This window comes from Pan troglodytes, chromosome 1 (assembly GCF_028858775.2).
Source record: "Pan troglodytes isolate AG18354 chromosome 1, NHGRI_mPanTro3-v2.0_pri, whole genome shotgun sequence".
In the NCBI taxonomy this organism is placed as follows: domain Eukaryota; kingdom Metazoa; phylum Chordata; class Mammalia; order Primates; family Hominidae; genus Pan; species Pan troglodytes.
Genome location: NC_072398.2, coordinates 179,794,127 through 179,811,936, shown reverse-complemented (window position 1 = coordinate 179,811,936; position 17,810 = coordinate 179,794,127).

Sequence of the window (17,810 nt, the reverse complement as noted above, 5' to 3'; positions counted from 1 at the left end):
GTAAATTTTGATTTAGTGAAAAAATATATTTTAACTAGATTAGGGGAAAAATAGAGATCTAGAGTGATGAAAGAGGGCTAAATCCTCATCTTTCATAGCAGAAATTCAAAAGATAATGTCTAAAATTGATAGGTCAAAAAAAGTAAGTATACAAGCAAATTGTCTATTTAATGGAAGTAAACGCCAGAATGGCTAAAAATGTTTGGGGAGGGGGTTTGAGGTTAAAGATGAGCAAGGATAGGGAATCACATTTTTTAATCATAAGCCTTATGGTATTATCTGACTTTTTAAACAATGTGAGTATATTACTTTGATTGATTTTTAAACTTTATTCTTTTTTTATTTTTTATTTTTTTGAGACGGAGTCTCACTCTGTCACCCAGGCTGGAGTGCAGTGGTGCAATCTCCACTCACTGCAAGCTCTGCCTCCCGGGTTCAAGCAATTCTCCTGCCTCAGCCTCCCGAGTAGCTGGGATTACAGGTGCCCACCACCACGCCCAGCTAATTTTTGTATTTTTAGTAGAGATGGGGTTTCACCAGTTTGGCCAGGCTGGTCTTGAACTCCTGACCTCAGGTGATCCACCCGCCTCGGCCTCCCAAAGTGCTAGGATAACAGGCATGAGCCACTGTGTCCAGCAACTTTTAAACTTTAAAAATAACTTTTAAATGTTATATCATTTTCATCTGAATTTGCTTAACTGAAGATTTTTACCATGTGTTTACATACTGACTGTAAATTACTTAACAAACATTTATATATCTATTAGTTGTTTTGCCCAGCATGGGAGATAATTAAATGAGCAAAAGTAAATCTTTACCCTTAAATAATTCACAGTACAGGTGGGAGAGAGTAAGTAATCAAATAATTATTCAACAGATGACAAGCGCTGTAATAGAGAAATATGTAGGGCACTATAGGAGCAGAAGGGAAGACCTATCTGGCTTTATCCTGGGATAGGTGGATCTGAGCTACATCTTAGAGGAGGACAAGCTTAGCTTAGCTCTCTAAGCTCTTAGAGAGAGCTTCCTAGGCAAATGGACTTGATGTGAAAAGGCTTGGAGGGGTCAGCAAGTTTCCTTTGCCAAGTTTGTGAAGGCCAAAAGGCAGGATTTATGTGGGATTTATCTCATCCTTTGTTCAGTTTTATTTGAGTTCAGCCAAGTTTTGTGGCCTTCTGTGCTATGTAGGAAAAATGATCCCAAACTACGTTTTTCCTGTGCTCTCACACCACCACAATAATTATCAACATAGAAGATTTCTGTGACCAAAAAGGTGTGGGGGGTTTCCCCACACACCAAGCAGCAGACGCCAGCTGGGTATCCTGCAATACTGTCTACCCAGATACAGTGTCAGATCCCACAGATTGAGGGCTCAGTCCCACAAAACTGTCCTCTCCTTCCCCCTAGTTGTACGTCCAGATCTCTGAAACTTCTGACTGACCAGCTTCAAGTTGGGGTTCCCACAACCCCCACTTTGGGTTTGATTAATTTGCTAGAGTGGTTCACAGAACTCAGGGAAACACATTTACCGGTTTATTAGGAAGGATATTTTAAAGGATACAAATAAACAGCCAGATGAAGACATACACAGAGTGAGGTCTGGAAGGGTCCTGAGCACGGGAGCTTTTGACCCCATGGAGTTGGTGTTGATCACCCTCCTGGCACATGGATAAATTCTTCTGCATCTTCCTGTCAGCCTCCATATGTTCAGCTCTCTGGAAGCTCCCTGAAGCTTGTCCTGGAAGCTCCCTGAACCTTGTCCTTTGGGCCTTTTATGGGGACTTCATTGGTTGTCCATGACCGAAGCATGTCAAAATGTGATTGGACAAAAAGGATGTGATCTAAACCCAGCAAGGCCTATCTGTTCAGATTCTTCTTGGCCTCTCTGTTCAGTATTCCTTCCTCCAGAGTATGGGACATGACTGTCTCTGAAATGAGGGTCTTAAGACCCACAATCAGAAAAGTAGGGGAATATTAGAGTCCTGTCTAGGGGCAGGTGAAAGGAGGGCAGGAGAAAGAAAGATTCTGTTTCCTGAAACACCCAACATTATATTATAGAAAAGACTATAACAAGGGCTATGGGAATTATGAGCCAGGACCATGGACGAAAACCAATATATATCATAATGCCACACGTGGACATTTTAAAATCTCAGAGATGTGTCTGTTCTTAAAATGCAGCTGGGGTCCTGGCTTTGAGGTGGAAATAACGCAAACAAATGTAGATGGTGCAGTGTCACAAATGTGAAGGCCAGGAAAACACTGAAGTATTCCAATTATTTTGATATGTGTGTCCTCTAATGGCCAAGAGTAAAGATTTTCGCTTTTTAAAATCTTTGACCCAGCACTTTGGGAGGCCGAGGCGGGCAGATCACCTGAGGTCAGGAGTTCGAGACCAGCCTGGCCAACAAGGCAAAACTCTGTCTCTACAAAACTACAAAGATATTAGCTGGGCATGGTGGTGTGCACCTGTAATCCCAGCTATTCAGGAGGCTGAGGTGGGAGACTCGCTTGAACCTGGTAGGCGAAGGTTGCAGTAAGCCGAGATTGTGCCACTGCATCCCAGCCTGGGCAACAGAGTGAGACACTGTCTCAAAAAAAAAAAGAAAAAAAAACTTTGAACTATCACCTTGGTTAAATGAATCACTATTATTTTACAGTAACTTATGATCCTATTTTGAGCAAATGTCTGAAACCTTTGCTATTTGACAAACTTTTTAAAATCAAAATTTCAAAATTCATACTTTTGACCTCAGGCTAATTTTGGGGGATATTAGGGCCCTGGAAATCCATATCAGGCTTATTTGGTATATAAAAATCATACAGGAAGCATTGTCAAATATGAAATGATGTTTAACTTTCTTCAGGTTGGCCGGGCACGGTGGCTCACACCTGTTATTCTAGCACTTTGGGAGGCCAAGGTGGGTGGATCACCTGAGGTCAGGAGTTCAAGACCAGCCTGGCCAACATGGTAAAACCCCATCTCTACTAAAAATACAAAAATTAGCTGGGCATGATGGCGGGTGCCTGTAATCCCAGCTACTCGGGAGGCTGAGGCAGGAGAATTGCTTGAAGCAGGGAGGCAGAAATTGCAGTGAGCCGAGATCATGCCATTGCACTCCAGCCTGGGTGACAGAGCAAGATTACATCTCAAAAACAAACAAAAAAAAAACAGGGTTGGGCGTGATGGCTCACGCCTGTTATCCCAACACTTTGAGAGGCCGAGGCGGGCAGATCACAAGGTCAGGAGTTCGAGACCAGCCTGGCCAACGTGGTGAAACCCCATCTCTGCTAAAAGTACAAAAATTAGCTGGGCATGGTCGTGAGCACCTGTAATGCCAGCTACTTGGGAGGCAGAGGCAGGAGAATCATTTGAACCTGGGAGGCGGAGGTTGCAGTGAACTGAGATCGGACCATTGCACTCCAGCCTGGTGGGGAGGGTGAGACCACCACCGCCCCCCCCAAAAAAAACTTTCTTCAGGTTATATTTGTATAAATGCGTTATTAATATGTGTTCCAAAATTCCGTAAGATTCCTAAAATTCTGGTATGTCTTAAATCAGTAATAATTGTGATTATTATGTTAAATTGTTATATGCCACAGAAATAACAAAATTTCTTTTTTTTTTTTTTTTTTTTTTTTTTTTTGAGACAGAGTCTCGCTCTGTTGCCCAAGCTGGAGTGCAGTGGCACAATCTCGGCTCACTGCAACCTCCACCTCCCAGGTTCAAAGTGATTCTTCTGCTTCAGCCTCCTCAGTAGCTGGGATTACAGGCACGCACCAGCACGCCTGGCTAATTTTTGTATTTTTAGTAGAGACGGGGTTTTGCCATGTTGGCCAGGCTGGTCTCGAACTCCTAACCTCAGGTGATCTGCCTGCCTCGGCCTCCCAAAGTACTGGGATAATAGGCGTGAGCCACCACACCTGGCCGTGATTATTCTTAATTTATTGCAATATAGCTATTTGCATAAACTCAATAGAATCTGTTTTATTTTGGAATAGGACACAATTGGAGACACTGGATTTACCAAGGCTTTGATAGGAATATCATATTTTTAGATATGCCTAGGCTGCTTTAAGGAATAGAAGTTAAGGCCAGGCATGGGCCCATGCCTGTAATCCCCTTGGGAGCCTGAGGCAGGACAATCACTTGAAATCAGGAGTTCAAGACCAGCCTAGCAACATAGTGAGACCCCATGTCTACTCAAAAAATAATTTAGGATGGGCATGGTGGCTCATACTTGTAATCCCAGCACTTTGGGAGGCCAAGCAGGATTACCACGGGAGTCCAGGAGTTTGAGACCAGCCTGGGCAACAAAGTGAGATCTCATCTCTACAAAAAAATGTAAAAAATAGCCAAGCACGGTGGTGCATGCCTATGGTCCCAGCTACTCAGGAGGTGGAGGTGGGAGGATCGCTTGAGCCTGGGAGTTTGAGGCTGCAGTGAACCAAGATCATGCTACTGCACTCCAGCCTGGGTGACAGAGTGAGACCCTGTCTCAAAAAGAAAAATAAGTCTGGGCGCAGTGGCTCACACCTGTAATCCCAGCAGTTTGGGAGGCCAAGGCAGGCAGATCACTTGAGGTCAGCAGTGCGAGACCAGTATGGGCAACATGGTGAAACCTTGTCTCTATTAAAAATACAAAAATTAGCCAGGTGTGGTAGCAGGTGCCTGTAATCCCAGCTACTCAGAGGCTGAGGCAGGAGAATCGCTTAAACCCTGGAGGTAGAGGCTGCAGCGAGCCGAAATCGCACCACTGCACTCCAGCCTGGGCTACAGAGCAAGACTGCATCTCAAAAAGAAAAGAAAAGGAAAGAAAAGAAAAGAGAAAAGAAAAGACAAATAACTTTTTAAATAATTTTTAAAATATTTTAAAGGAATAGAAGTTGACTTTATAGAGCTAATAAAACATCTGGAAAGACTGACATGGTACCTTGTCCGTGCAGCTCCTTTACAAGTTTTCTGTTCTTGCAGCAAGAAAAGAATGTCACTTTCTGGCTAAGCACAGTGGTTAGCGCCTGTAATCCCAGCACTTTGGGAGGCCAGGGTGGGTGAGCCCAGGAGTTTGAGATCAGCCTGGCCAACATGGTGAAACCCTGTCACTAAAAATACAGAACTTAGGAGTGTGGTTGTGCATGCCTGTAATCCCAGCTACTTGGGAGGCTGAGGCAGGAGAATCGCTTGAACCCAGTAGGCAGAGGTTGCAGTGAGCCAAGATCATTCCACTGCACTCCAGCCTGGTGACAGGCAAGACTTTCACAAAAAAAAAAGTTCTAGCAAAGCCAATTTAAACGAACCTATATGGCCAATCACTATTCTTGCTGCACTTTATGCAAATAATCAGGCCAAGTATATTATGACTAAAACTTATTTTGCAAATTAATTGGTCCTGCTATGATTTATCCTTGCTGAAAATGGGAAACTAGAGAGAGAAGAATTATGTTTTAGAAGAAAAATTATGTTTTAGAAGAAATCTATAGTCCACCCACTATTTGATTCTAGCCCTGTTCATTGTTTGTGAGTTTTTGTTATTTGCCTACAGTAAGGATGAAATCATAAATTCTTTCCTGGTTACAAGTCCCTATACTAACGTTTCCAAATTTGTCTTCCACTTTTCTGACTTGGACGCAATACAATTGCTACCGTCTTTTTCCTGAGGCCCTCCAGGCTGAAGCTCATATGTTGTGACATACAAACTGCAGGCAAGAAAAACCTGTCAGATTGCCAGCATCTACTTCCACGTTAACTGAAGATGCTTCAAGTCTTACATCCAGACAACTCACCCAACTGCCCTCCAGACTCTAAGGAAGCCGGTTTATAGATTGTACCAAACATTAACCTTTGTTTTTCTTCTGTTTGAAAGCCCATCTGCGATGCCATCTTCTGATATGGGCAGCTTTTAGTGTGTGAAACTTCTAGGGAAGTTTCTGACAGGGTAATGTTGGGGCCAGGAAACCAATACCACAAAATATGGCGTTTTGACATGCTGAACTGAAGAAGCCTCAAGGTCTTTCTGACCTTCCCCCAACATGCACATATACTGTCTCACCCAAAGTCCCTATCTGCCTAACATCCAGACTCTCCAAAAGGAACAATTATTTTTTCTTCCCTTCCCTATAAGACCAAGACTGTAACCACACCTGAAGCAACCCCTTCACAAGATAATGTACAAGTTAATCTCTGTTCCCTGATTCATTTATTCTCCCTAGCAATGCCCTCAACAGAATTCCTCTTCCCCCTCTCACAACCTGTTTTGCCAGAATAGCTTACAAGCTTCTGAATCACACTGTAGGATGGGCAATCACCCCAAGATTCTCCCCATGTATGCACATTAAATAAATGTGTATGCCTTTTCTCCAATTAATCTACCTTTTGTGAGCTGATTGTTCAGTGAACCTTTGGAGGGCAGAGGGGAGGTTTCCCTTGACCCGTAAAGCCTCAGTGTATCTGATTTACTCTGTGAGAAGGACCACTGAGTTGTAGGCAGAGTTCCTGACCCTCCAAATTACAAAAACGAGCTTTCTAATCCAAGCCTCTCCAAGCAGAAAAAACAGCCATCATTGAATAATCTTTCAAAATAGAATGTCCTATAGAAAATATACATTCGCTATAAAAATAAGCACTAGGCCATGCATCCCTTGGTTCCCACGGCCACCATCCTAGTTCAGGCCCCAATATTAGACCATTGCAACTGAGTCCTAACTACCTTTTCTCTGCCTCCAGTCTCTTCCATTAGTCCATTTCCCCTTGCCACCAGATTGCTGTTTCTAAAACACAGAGCTAATCATATGACTCTCTTGATTAAGAAAAACAGAAAAACAACTTCAGTGGCTCTCACAGCCTACTGGATCAAGTACAAACTCCTTTGTCTAGTATTCAAGGTCCTCCATTAACTGGCCCCAAACTACCTCCCAACACACACACACATACACACACACACACACACACACACACACACACGTTCTTTCTCTAAATTTCAGCTTCCCTGAATGTTATTCTTAGAACACAGTGAACTTTCATGTCATCAAATATTTGTATGTGTTTTTCTCTCTAAAATGCCCTTTGGCCTACCAGTCTTCTCTCTCTCTCTCTCTTTTTTTTTTTTTTTTGAGACAGGTCTCACTCTGTCACCCACTATGGAGTGCAGTGGTGCCATCTCGGCTCCCTGGAACCTCCGCCTCCCAGATTCAAGCAATTCTCCCACCTCAGCCTCCCAAGTAGCTGAGAGTACAGGTACACACCACCATGCCTGGCTAATTTTTGTATTTTTTTTTAGCAGAGTCAGGGTTTCGCCATGTTGGCCAGTCTGGTGTTGAACTCTTGCCCTCAAGTGATCCGCCAGCCTCAGCCTCTCAAAGTGCTGGGATTACAGGCGTGAGCCACTGCGCCTGGCCCAAGTCTTCTCTTTTTAAGACCCAGTTTAGGCTGGGCACTAATATAAAAATTAGCCAGGCGTGGTGGCCCGCGCCTGCAGTCCCAGCTACTCCGGAGATTGAGGCAGGGGGATAGCTTGAACCTGGGAGGTGGAGGTTGCAGTGAGTGGAGATCGCACCACTGCACTTCAGTCTGGGCGACAGAGTGAGACCTGTCTCAAAAAAAAAAAAAAAAAAAGACTCGGTTTATTTTACTGCAGTTTCAGAGTGAGAAAAAAGAAAAAGATCCAGTTTAAATGTTGCTCCTGATGGTTAAAATCATGATGTCTGTTCGACCTGGGTCCAATCCAGGATTACTTAATGGGTGACCTTGAGCAAGTTACCTAAACTCTCTTTCCTTTAGCTTCCTCATTTATATAATGTGGGAAATAATAGTAACTACTTCTTAGAGTTGTAGGTCATAAACCAAATAATACATGTAAAACATTTAGAACAATGCCGGGCATCTGATTAGAGCTCAATGAATGTTAGCTCTGATTTAAAATAATGATAAATTAATAATGAATAAAGAAATAATACATAAATGTCCTATTTCCTGAGAAGATTTTCTTATTTATCCAAAGAAATGTAATCATTTCTATCACAATACATTCATAGTTTATACTGCTTATAACATTTATTTTCACATCTCTTCATACAATTTCTGGAAGATAGAATGTGTTAAAAAATTATTTGTTTAAAATGAGGTCATATTTACTATTCAAGGTTGTTTTTTTTTTCTTTCTTTAGAGATAAGGTCTCACTGTGTCAGCCAGGCTGGAATGCAGTGACATGATCATAGCTCACAGTAGCCTCAAGCTCCTAGGCTCCAGCAATCCTCCTACCCTAGCCTCCCGAGCTGCTAGGCAGGTGTATGCACCACACTGGATTTTTTTTTTTTTTTCTAGAGACAGAGTCTCACTATGTTGACCAGGCTGGTCTCAATCTTCAGGCCCCAAGTGATCCTCCCATCTTGGCCTCCCAAAGTGTTGAAATTATAAGCATGAGCCACCATGCCTGGCCAAGTTTTTTTTTTTTTTTTTTTGAGAGGGAGTCTCGCTCTGTCATCCCCCAGGCTGGAGTGCAGAGGCACAATCTCAGCTCACTGCAACCTCTGACTCCCAGGTCGAAGCGATCCTTCTGCCTTAGCCTCCTGAGTAGCTGGGATTACAGGCACCTGCCACCATGCCTGGCTAATTTTTGTATTGTTAGTAGAGACAGGGTTTCACCATGTTGGCCAGGCTGGTCACAAACTCTTGACCTCAAGTGATCCACCCACCTTGGCCTCCCAAAGTGCTGGGATACAGGGTGAGCCCGGCCTCTGGCCAAGTTTTTTTGTTTTTGTTTTTGTTTTTGTTTTGAGACGGAGTCTCGCTCTGTCACCCAGGCTGGAGTGCAGTGGCGCGATCTTGGCTCACTGCAAACTCCACCTCCCAGGTTCACGCCATTCTCCTGCCTCAGCCTCCTGAGTAGCTGGGACTACAGGCGCCCGCCACTATGCCCGGCTAATTTTTTTGAATTTTTTTAGTAGAGATGGGATTTCACCATTTATTTATATTTATGTATATTATTTATATTATTATAATATTTATTTATATTAAATAAATAAAATAAAATATTTATTGCTTTTTTTTTCCTTTTTTTTTTTGAAACAGGGTCTCATTCTTTTGCTCAGGCTGGAGTGCAGTGGCTTGATCTCGGCTCACTGCAACCTCTGCCTCCCAGTCTCAAGCAATCCTCCCACCTTAGCCTTCTAAGCAGCTGGGGCTACAGATGTGCACTACCACGCCCAGCTAGCTTTTGTATATTTTGTAGAGATGGGGTTTCGCCATCTTGCCCAGGCTGGTCTCAAACTCCTGGTCCACCTGCCTCAGCCTCCCAAAGTGCTGGGATTACAGGAATGCGCCACCACGCCCAGCCTGCGTACCTAATTATATAAATTCTATGTTCCTCTGGTAATCCAACAAATGTCTACATGCCATCAGAAGCAGCCCAACCTACTTCAACTAGTCTTCATCGGAACTGAAAATCAGAGCTATAAAGGCCTTTAGAGTTCACCTAACCTAGCCTAACACTGCTGAAGTTGGGGAAATAGTTCTAGAGAGGAGACACTGACCCAAAGTCATGGAGTATTTCAGTCACCCACTGCTATGTAACAAACTACCCCAAAGCTTAGTGGCTTAACCCAACAACCATTTTATTATTTCTCATAATTGTGTGGGTCAGGTATTCAGTCAGGGCTAGGCAGGTCACTTCTGCTGTTCCACATGAAGTCAGTTGGGGTCACTGCATGGTATTCACTCACATGCCTTGAGCCTTCACTCATATTCCTTAAGCCTTGGCAGGAGTGGCTGGAAAGCTGGCTTCATTTAGGCCCCTCTATCTCTCTGTGTAGTTTTAATATGATCTCTCCAGCCAAATACGTGGTGGGCTCCAAGGGACAGTGTTCCCAAGAGGCAGGAAATAGTAGTTACCAGTCTGAATTTCCTGGGCTTGGAAAGTAGCACAGTGTCACTTCTGCAGTATTCTATTGGTCAAAGCAATCGCAGAGGCCACCCAGACTCAAGAGGAGGCACTCCTTGATACTCTTACCCACCTGTCAATGGTAAGAGTAATTAAGAATTTACAACCATCTTTAATCTGTAACAGTCGGCCCTCGGGCCACAAATTATTTACATTCCTCGCACATGCAAAATATATTCAGATCTTCAAAGGACCTACCCAGCAAAATTCAGCACATTACGGCGTCAGACTTAGGATCAAGGTCCATGATCTCATCATCTGAATAAGTTCCAGATGTGGAGGTGGGCTCCTCAGATGTAGTTCCTAGGGTGTAGCTTCTTTTCAACCTGAAGACTTGTGAACTAAAGAGATAAGTTATCTGCTATCTGCTCCTTATATAACCAGCTATAATGGTGATAGAGGCATAAGAACTGCAATAGACACTTCTGTTCAAAAGAGGTGGTAGCCTGGCATGGTGGCTCATGCCTGTAATCCCAAGACTTTTTTTTTTTTTTTTTTTTGAGATGGAGTCTTGCTCTGTCACCTAGGTTGGAGTACAGTGGTGAGATCTTGGCTCACTGCAACCTTCACCTCCTGGGTTCAAGCGATTCTCCTGCCTCAGCCTCCCAAGTAGCTGGGATTACAAGCGCCTGTCACCGTGCCCCGCTAATTTTTTGTATTTTTGTTAGAGACGGGGTTTTGCCATGTTGGCCAGGCTGGTCTGGAACTCCTGACCTCAGGTGATCTACCCACCTCAGCCTCCCAAAGTGCTAGGATTACAGGTGTGAGCCACCGCACCCAGCCTGTAATCCCAACACTTTGGAGGCTGAGGAGGGAGGATCCCTTGAGCCTAGCAGTTCGAGACCAGCCTGGATAACATGGGGAGACTCCATCTCTACCAAAACAAAAAAAGAAAAAAATATTAGGCCAGGTGCAGTGGCTCACGCCTGTAATCCTAGCACTTTGGGAGGCCGAGGCAGGCAGATCACGAGGTCAGGAGATGGAGACCATCCTGGCTAACACAGTGAAACCCCATCTCTACTAAAAATACAAAAAATTAGCTGGGTGTGGTGGCATGCGCCTGTAGTCCCAGCAACTCAGGAGGCTGAGGCAGGAGAATCACTTGAACCCAGAAGGTGGAGGTTGCAGTGAGCCAAGATTGCGCCACTGCACTCCAGCCTGGGTGATAGAGCAAAACTCCATCTCAAAAAAAAAAAAGAAAAAAATTAGCTGGGCATAGTGGCACGTATCTGTGGTCGCAGCTACTTGGGGCAGAGGTGGGGCGTACATCAGGAGGATCGCTTAAGTCCAGGAAGTGAAGGCTGTAGTGGGTCGTGACTGTGCCACTGTGCCCCAGCCTAGGTGACAGAGCAAGACCCTGTCTCAAAAAACAAAAACAATAAACAAAAGAGGTGGTGGGGGGGAACAAAAGCACATAGCAGTCACTGGTGCATAGAAATTCTGAAATCTAGCTAGGCATATTTTGCCAGTTCTGCTCCCTACAGATGATTCTCTGTGAATTTTGATTCTGCCCTCTGAGTCATCCTTCCTTTTCCATAAGAAATAGCCCATTTTTGTAGCTGAGCAGTTTTCTTAGTCTGCTTTCTGCCCTACTAGGCCGGAGGGGGAGAAAGGGGGGATCTAAAGACCTCTTCATTTTGTACTATCTCAGTAGGTTTCAGGCCAAGCTAATGTAATCTTTCTAAAATTTGGGGAGTTTCCCATATGTCAAGTTACACTTCACTCCATTAGCAAAGCACCACACCCACAAATGTCTTTCAAATAGCCTTTCTCTACCTTGGGCCTCCTGTAAAGCTGCTGCGGCACCACAGCAGTAAGACTGAGAAACTCAATTGTTTAGCACAGAAGGTCTATAAGGCACAAAATTAAGTTCCTTATAATTTTTTCCTTAGAAATGATTTTGAAAGTATCTATGAGACACTGCCTTAAATCTTTCTGATCTCTTAACAAAAGGTTTTACATTGCGTGCTTGACTTGTCTTTGCCCTGTGATATCATTTTACTGGCAACACCATGGTCTTAATTGTTACCCTAAGGCCATTTCTTCCTTTTTTTTTTTTTTTTTTTTTGGAAGCCAGAGCGTCTCAACCTGTCACCCAGGCTGGAGTGCAGTAGTGCAATCTCAGCTCACTGCAATCTCCAACACTAGGGTTCAAACAATTCTCATGCCTCAGCCTCCCAGGTCGCTGGGACTACAGGCTCACGCCACCACACTCGGCTAATTTTTTGTATTTTAGTAGAGACATGGTTTCACCAGGTTGCCCAGGTTGGTCTTAAACTCCTGGCCTCAAGTGAGCCACCCGCCTCAGCCTCCCAAAGTGCTAGGATTACAGGTGTGAGCCACTGCGCCTGGCTCCTTTGAGATTCTTATTCGAACTAGAAATATTACCCTGGGCCCTTCTCATATCTCATCATAGCCAACTAGGAAAAGACAGATGACACTGTACTTTCTGCCTGGAATCTCCCCAGCCAGATCCATAAGTTCATTAGGTACCTTTCTATTTTCCATGTTACCTCAAGGGACAGCGTTGCCAAACTTTCCTCCAGCTTCCAATAACAAGTACTCACCAACAATCTCCTCTAGGCCTTTCCAGCATGCAGTAATAGACTCCTCAAGACCCTTCAAATCTCCACCCATTGCTCAGTCCCAAAGCTAATGCCATATATTTTGGGTTGTTATGAAACCACCATTGCAAAATTGTAACTGAGACGGTGAAAGAGATCTGACCTAACCAACTCCATCTTGCTTCTAACCTTCAAGCAAGATGGAGTTAGTTAGGTCAGATCTCCAAGTTATTCATTCCTGGGCATAGGCTGAACTAATTTTGGGAGGAACTTAGTTTATAGTTTTGTTTTGTTTGAGACAGAGTCTCGCTCTGTCACCCAGGCTAGAGTGCAGTGGCACAATCTCATCTCACTGCAACCTCTGCCTCCAAGTTTCAAGCTATTCTCCCTGCCTCAGCCTCCCAAGTAGCTGGGATTACAGCTGCCTGCCACCACGCCTGGCTAATTTTTGTATTTTTAGTAGAGGCGAAGTTTCACCATGTTGGCCAGGCTGGTCTCAAACTCCTGACCTCAAGTGATCCACCCACCTCAGCCTCCCAAAGTGCTGGGATTACAGGCATAAACCACTGCGTCTGGCCATAGTTTATAGTTTAAAACAAAGATGATAACAGACCTTTGCCAAAGCAAACTTCCTTCTTGTCTGGGGACTAGACTGCCTTTGTAGGACTAACAGATTAACCGCAAGATTACAAATTATGGTTTAGGAGTACTGCAGCTGGAGGCTACAAGATTCTGACCCTCCCTAAACTGTTCCTAAAATCAGTGCTTGAGATATTTTGCAGACCCTGCACTTGATGGATCAGCTGATACCACCCGGATTGATAAAATGGCTCATATGATCTTGTGGCCCCCAACCAGGAACTGACTCAGCTCAAGAAGACAGCTTCACTCCTTATGATTTCATCTCTGACCAGACCAATCAGCACTCCCGGCTCACTGGCTTCCCCCCACCCACCAAGTTGTTCTTAAAAACTGATCCCTGAATGCCTGGGGAGACTGATTTGAGTAATAATAAAACTCCAGTCTTTCGCACAGCCGACTCTGTGTGAATTATTCTTTCTCTATTGCAATTCCTCTGTCTTGATAAATTGGCTCTGTCTAGGCAGCGGGCAAGGTGAACCCATTGGGTGGTTACAGTTACAGAAGCACCCCATTTCCAGGTATCAAATTCTGTTCCAGATATCAGTTGTTGTATAATAAACTATCCCCAAACTTAGTTGCTTTATTTTAAAAAATGTATTATTTCTCTCAATTCTGTGGGCCAATATTAGGGGTGAGGCTTGGATTGCCAATTCTTCTGCACCACCGGGAATTAACTGGGGTCAGTTGATGATATTCAGCTAGCAGTTGGGACAGTCCGGAGGTTCCAAGACTGCTCTGCTTCCATGATTGACATATTGGCAAGGACAATTGAAAGGCTGACTCAGCAGGGCCCTTCACCCTCTCATGAAGGCTAGGCTCAGGCAGGTCCTTCTAGTCTCAATGCCTATCCATGAGGTCTCTCCAGAAGAAATGTCAGATATCTTACATGACACCTAAGGACCCCAAGAAGCAGTGTTCCGGGAAATAGGACGTGGAAGCTTTTAGTCTTTTAAGGTCTGGGCTTGGAAACTGAAACAGCATCATTTCTACCATATTTTATTCATCAAAGCAGTTACAGAGTCTGCTCAGATTCAAGGGGAAAAGATAACTAGCTGGGATAGCCCACAGTCTAATAAGGTGAGTAGATATCTTGAAAGATAATGCTAGATGCTAATAGAGAGGTGTACCAAATGCTGGCAGAACACAGGACTAGGAAATATCTATAGTGGGGAAAAGGGAGAATCAGGGTGGGCTTCCCAGAGAAATGACTATAGTGTTGAGTTTTAAAAGATGAAGAACACTGGGTGTGGTGGCTAATGCCTGTAATCCCAGCACTTTGGGAGGCTGAGGCAGCCAGATCACTTGAGCTCAGGAGTTTGAGACCAGCCTGGCTAACATGGCGAAACCCTGTCTCTACAAAAAATACAGAAGTTGCCCAGTGTTCTGTTACCTATTGTTCAAACACTAAGCAAATCATTCTGCTTCTCTGTACTTTTCTTTCCCTGAAAGCTCCAAGGACTGTCCCTTCCCATCTTGGAATACAGGGCCCCATTTGTCAAAAATAAGCTTGACAAACAATATTCTATCCATAATTTTGCCCTCATTTTTCTAATTTTTTTCATTGCACAAACTGTTTTGAAACAATAATATTAACGAGAAAGAGAATATTGTTGACAATCCTCTCCTATTGAACCATTTTGATTTTTCTATATTACCTTGGTGACCATTGTCTCCAAGTTCTAAAATTCTAGTCTCTGTCAACATGTCATTTTTTCATCGTTTTAATGAGAGAACACATTTCATCGTATTTTCTGTATTTTTAACTAAATATTATATCCCAATAAAGTTTTATGTTTCATTCATGCATATAGCCAACAACTATACAGTTCCTACAATGTGCTAAACTTTTTTTTTTTTTTTTTTGAGACAGGGTCTATAGAAGCTCATCATTAACAGAAAAAATAAAATAAAGGGACAGGGTCTCTCTCTGTTGCCCAGGCTGGAGTGCAGTGGCATGATCACGGCTCACTGTAGCCTCAATCGCTCAGGTTCAAACTCTAGGGCTCAAACAATCCACCTGTTTCAGCCTCCAGCATGGCTGGGACCACAAGCACGTGCCACCACGCTCCGCTAGTTTTTTTTATTATTATTATTTGTAGAGACAGGGTCTCCCTGTGTTGCCCAGGCTGGTCTCCAATTCCTGGACTCAAGCTATCCTTCTGGCTTGGCCTCCTAAAGTGCTGAGATTATAGGCGTGAGTCACTGTGCCCGGCCTTTTTTGTTTTTGTTTTTTGATAGGATCTCACTCTGTTGCCCAGGCTGGAGTGCAAGATCATAGCTCACTGCAGCCTTGAACTCCTGGGCTTAGGCGATTCTCCTACTTCAGTCTCCTGAGTAGCTGGGATTACAGGTGTGAGCTGCTGTGCCCAGCTTAGACTATTTTAGATGCTGAGGATTTCTAGTAGTGAGTAAGAGAAGGCCCTTGCCCTGTAAGCTTAATTCCAGTGGAAGAGACATGCAATGAACCATTCATAATAGTAAAATGTCAGGTGTTATCAAGAAAAACAAAGCAAGGTAAGAGAATAGAGAATAGAGACTGACATTGTGAAGTATGACCATTTCAGAAAATAACCTCATGGAGTGAATATATGATTACTGTACTTAATCACTTCTCTATGATTGAATAGATTATTATTTTTGAGATTGTCTTCAGTGAACATCTATATATATAATTATACATATTTTTCCTTGTTTTATTTTTATTTTAAAATTTTAAAATTTTATCCCATGTGGGAAGCTGAAGATGAAAAATAATTAAAATTTTCCCCCAGGGAAAGGACCACAGGCAGTTTTAGCTCCTGATTTTTACTGCAGAATACTGTAATCACCATAATTAATATTTTAGGTGTCTAAATGTTACCAAGAATTTAGATATGTTCTATGTGTAGTTTTCCAGTGTATCATGACATTTCTGTCTACTATACCTTCACCCAAGCTCTTCTCTCTCCTTAAGTCATCCGTCTACAGTCAGTCCCACCCCACCCAGCTGCTCTTCCTCCTCCTTCTCATACAAAACTTGAGTGTCATCTCCTCCAAGAAGACTTTTTAACTCCTGTAGACCAATGTTTCTCAAACCTTTTTTTTTTTTGAGACGGGGTCTCGCCCAGGCTGGAGTGCAGTGGTGTGATCTTGGCTCACTACAACCTCTGCCTCCTGGGTTCAAGCGATTCTCCTGCCTCAGCCTCCCAAGTAGCTGGGATTACATGCCCATGCCACCATGCCTGGCTGATTTTTGTATTTTAGTAGAGATGGGGTTTCACCATGTTGGCCAGGCTGGTCAAGTGATCCACCCTCCTCGGCCTTCCAAAGTGCTGGAATTACAGGCATGAGCCACAGCACCTGGCACTTTTTTTTTTTTTCTGACACAGAATCTCGCTCTGTAGCCCAGGCTGGAGTGCAGTGGCATGATCTTGGCTTACTGCAACCTCCATCTCCTGGGTTCAAGTGATTCTCATGCCTCAGCCTCCCAAGTAGCTGAGACCACAGGCAAGCCCCACCATACCCAGCTAATTTTTGTATTTTTGGTAGAGACAATATTTCACCATGTTGGCCAGGCTGGTCTCAAACTCCTGGCCTCAACTGATCCTCCTGCCTCAGCCTCCTAAAGTGCTGGGATTACAGGCATGAGCCACCATTCCCGGCCATTCTTTTTTTTTTTTTTTTAAGACAGGATCTCATTCTGTCAGGCTGGAGTGCAGTGGCCCCATCATAGTTCACTGCAGCCTCAACCTCCTGGACTTAAGCTCAACTCCCAATGTGTTGAGATTATAGGCATGAACCACCATGCTTAGCCTCTGAAACCTTAATGTGCATACAAATCACCTGAGGATCATGGTAAAATGTATATTCTCATTTAGTCAGTCTCAGGTGGGACCTGAGAGTTTGCAGTTCTAACAAGCTCACAGGATATTCAAATTAGTGCTGATCAACAGAGCATCCTTTGAGTAAGAAGGCCTTAGAACGGCAACTCTCAAACTTTCCATTTTTGGATTAAAAAGTATTGAGTTCCTTCTTTTCCCATATGCAAAAGAAAAGAATAAGAAAATGTTTTCAGAGAGAGACAAAAAAGAAAAATATTGAGAGGCCAGGCTTGGTAGCTCACGCCTGTAATCCCAGCACTTTGGAAGGCTGAGGCAGGAGGATCACTTGAGCCTAGGAGTTCAAGACCAGCCTGGGCAATATAGTGAGACATTGTCTCTACAGAAAAAATAGCTGGGCATGGTGGCGTGTGCCTGTAGTCTCAGCTACTCAGGAGGCTGAGGCAGGAGGATAGCTTGAGCTAGGAGGTCAAGGCTGCAGTGAGCTGTGATCATGCCACTATACTCCAGCCTGGGTGACAGAGCCAGCTCAAGCCCCTGCCTGTAAAACAATTAAATAAAATCTATCAATATTTATCAGAAATCAAACTGAGAAATATAAAGAATATTTATTTAATTTGTTTAAAAGTAATAAATTAAGCCCAATAAATGTTAAGATAAATAACATGTTTATGAAAAATAGCTATATTTTCCAAAACAAAAAAAGTTCTACATTTCTGCAATATCACTTTAATATCTGGTTCATTTTCTTGGAGAAATATGCCAGCAAAAAATATGTAATAATAGGCCGGGTGTGGTAGCTCACACCTGTAATCCCAGCACTTTGGGAGGCTGAGGTGGGCAGATCACT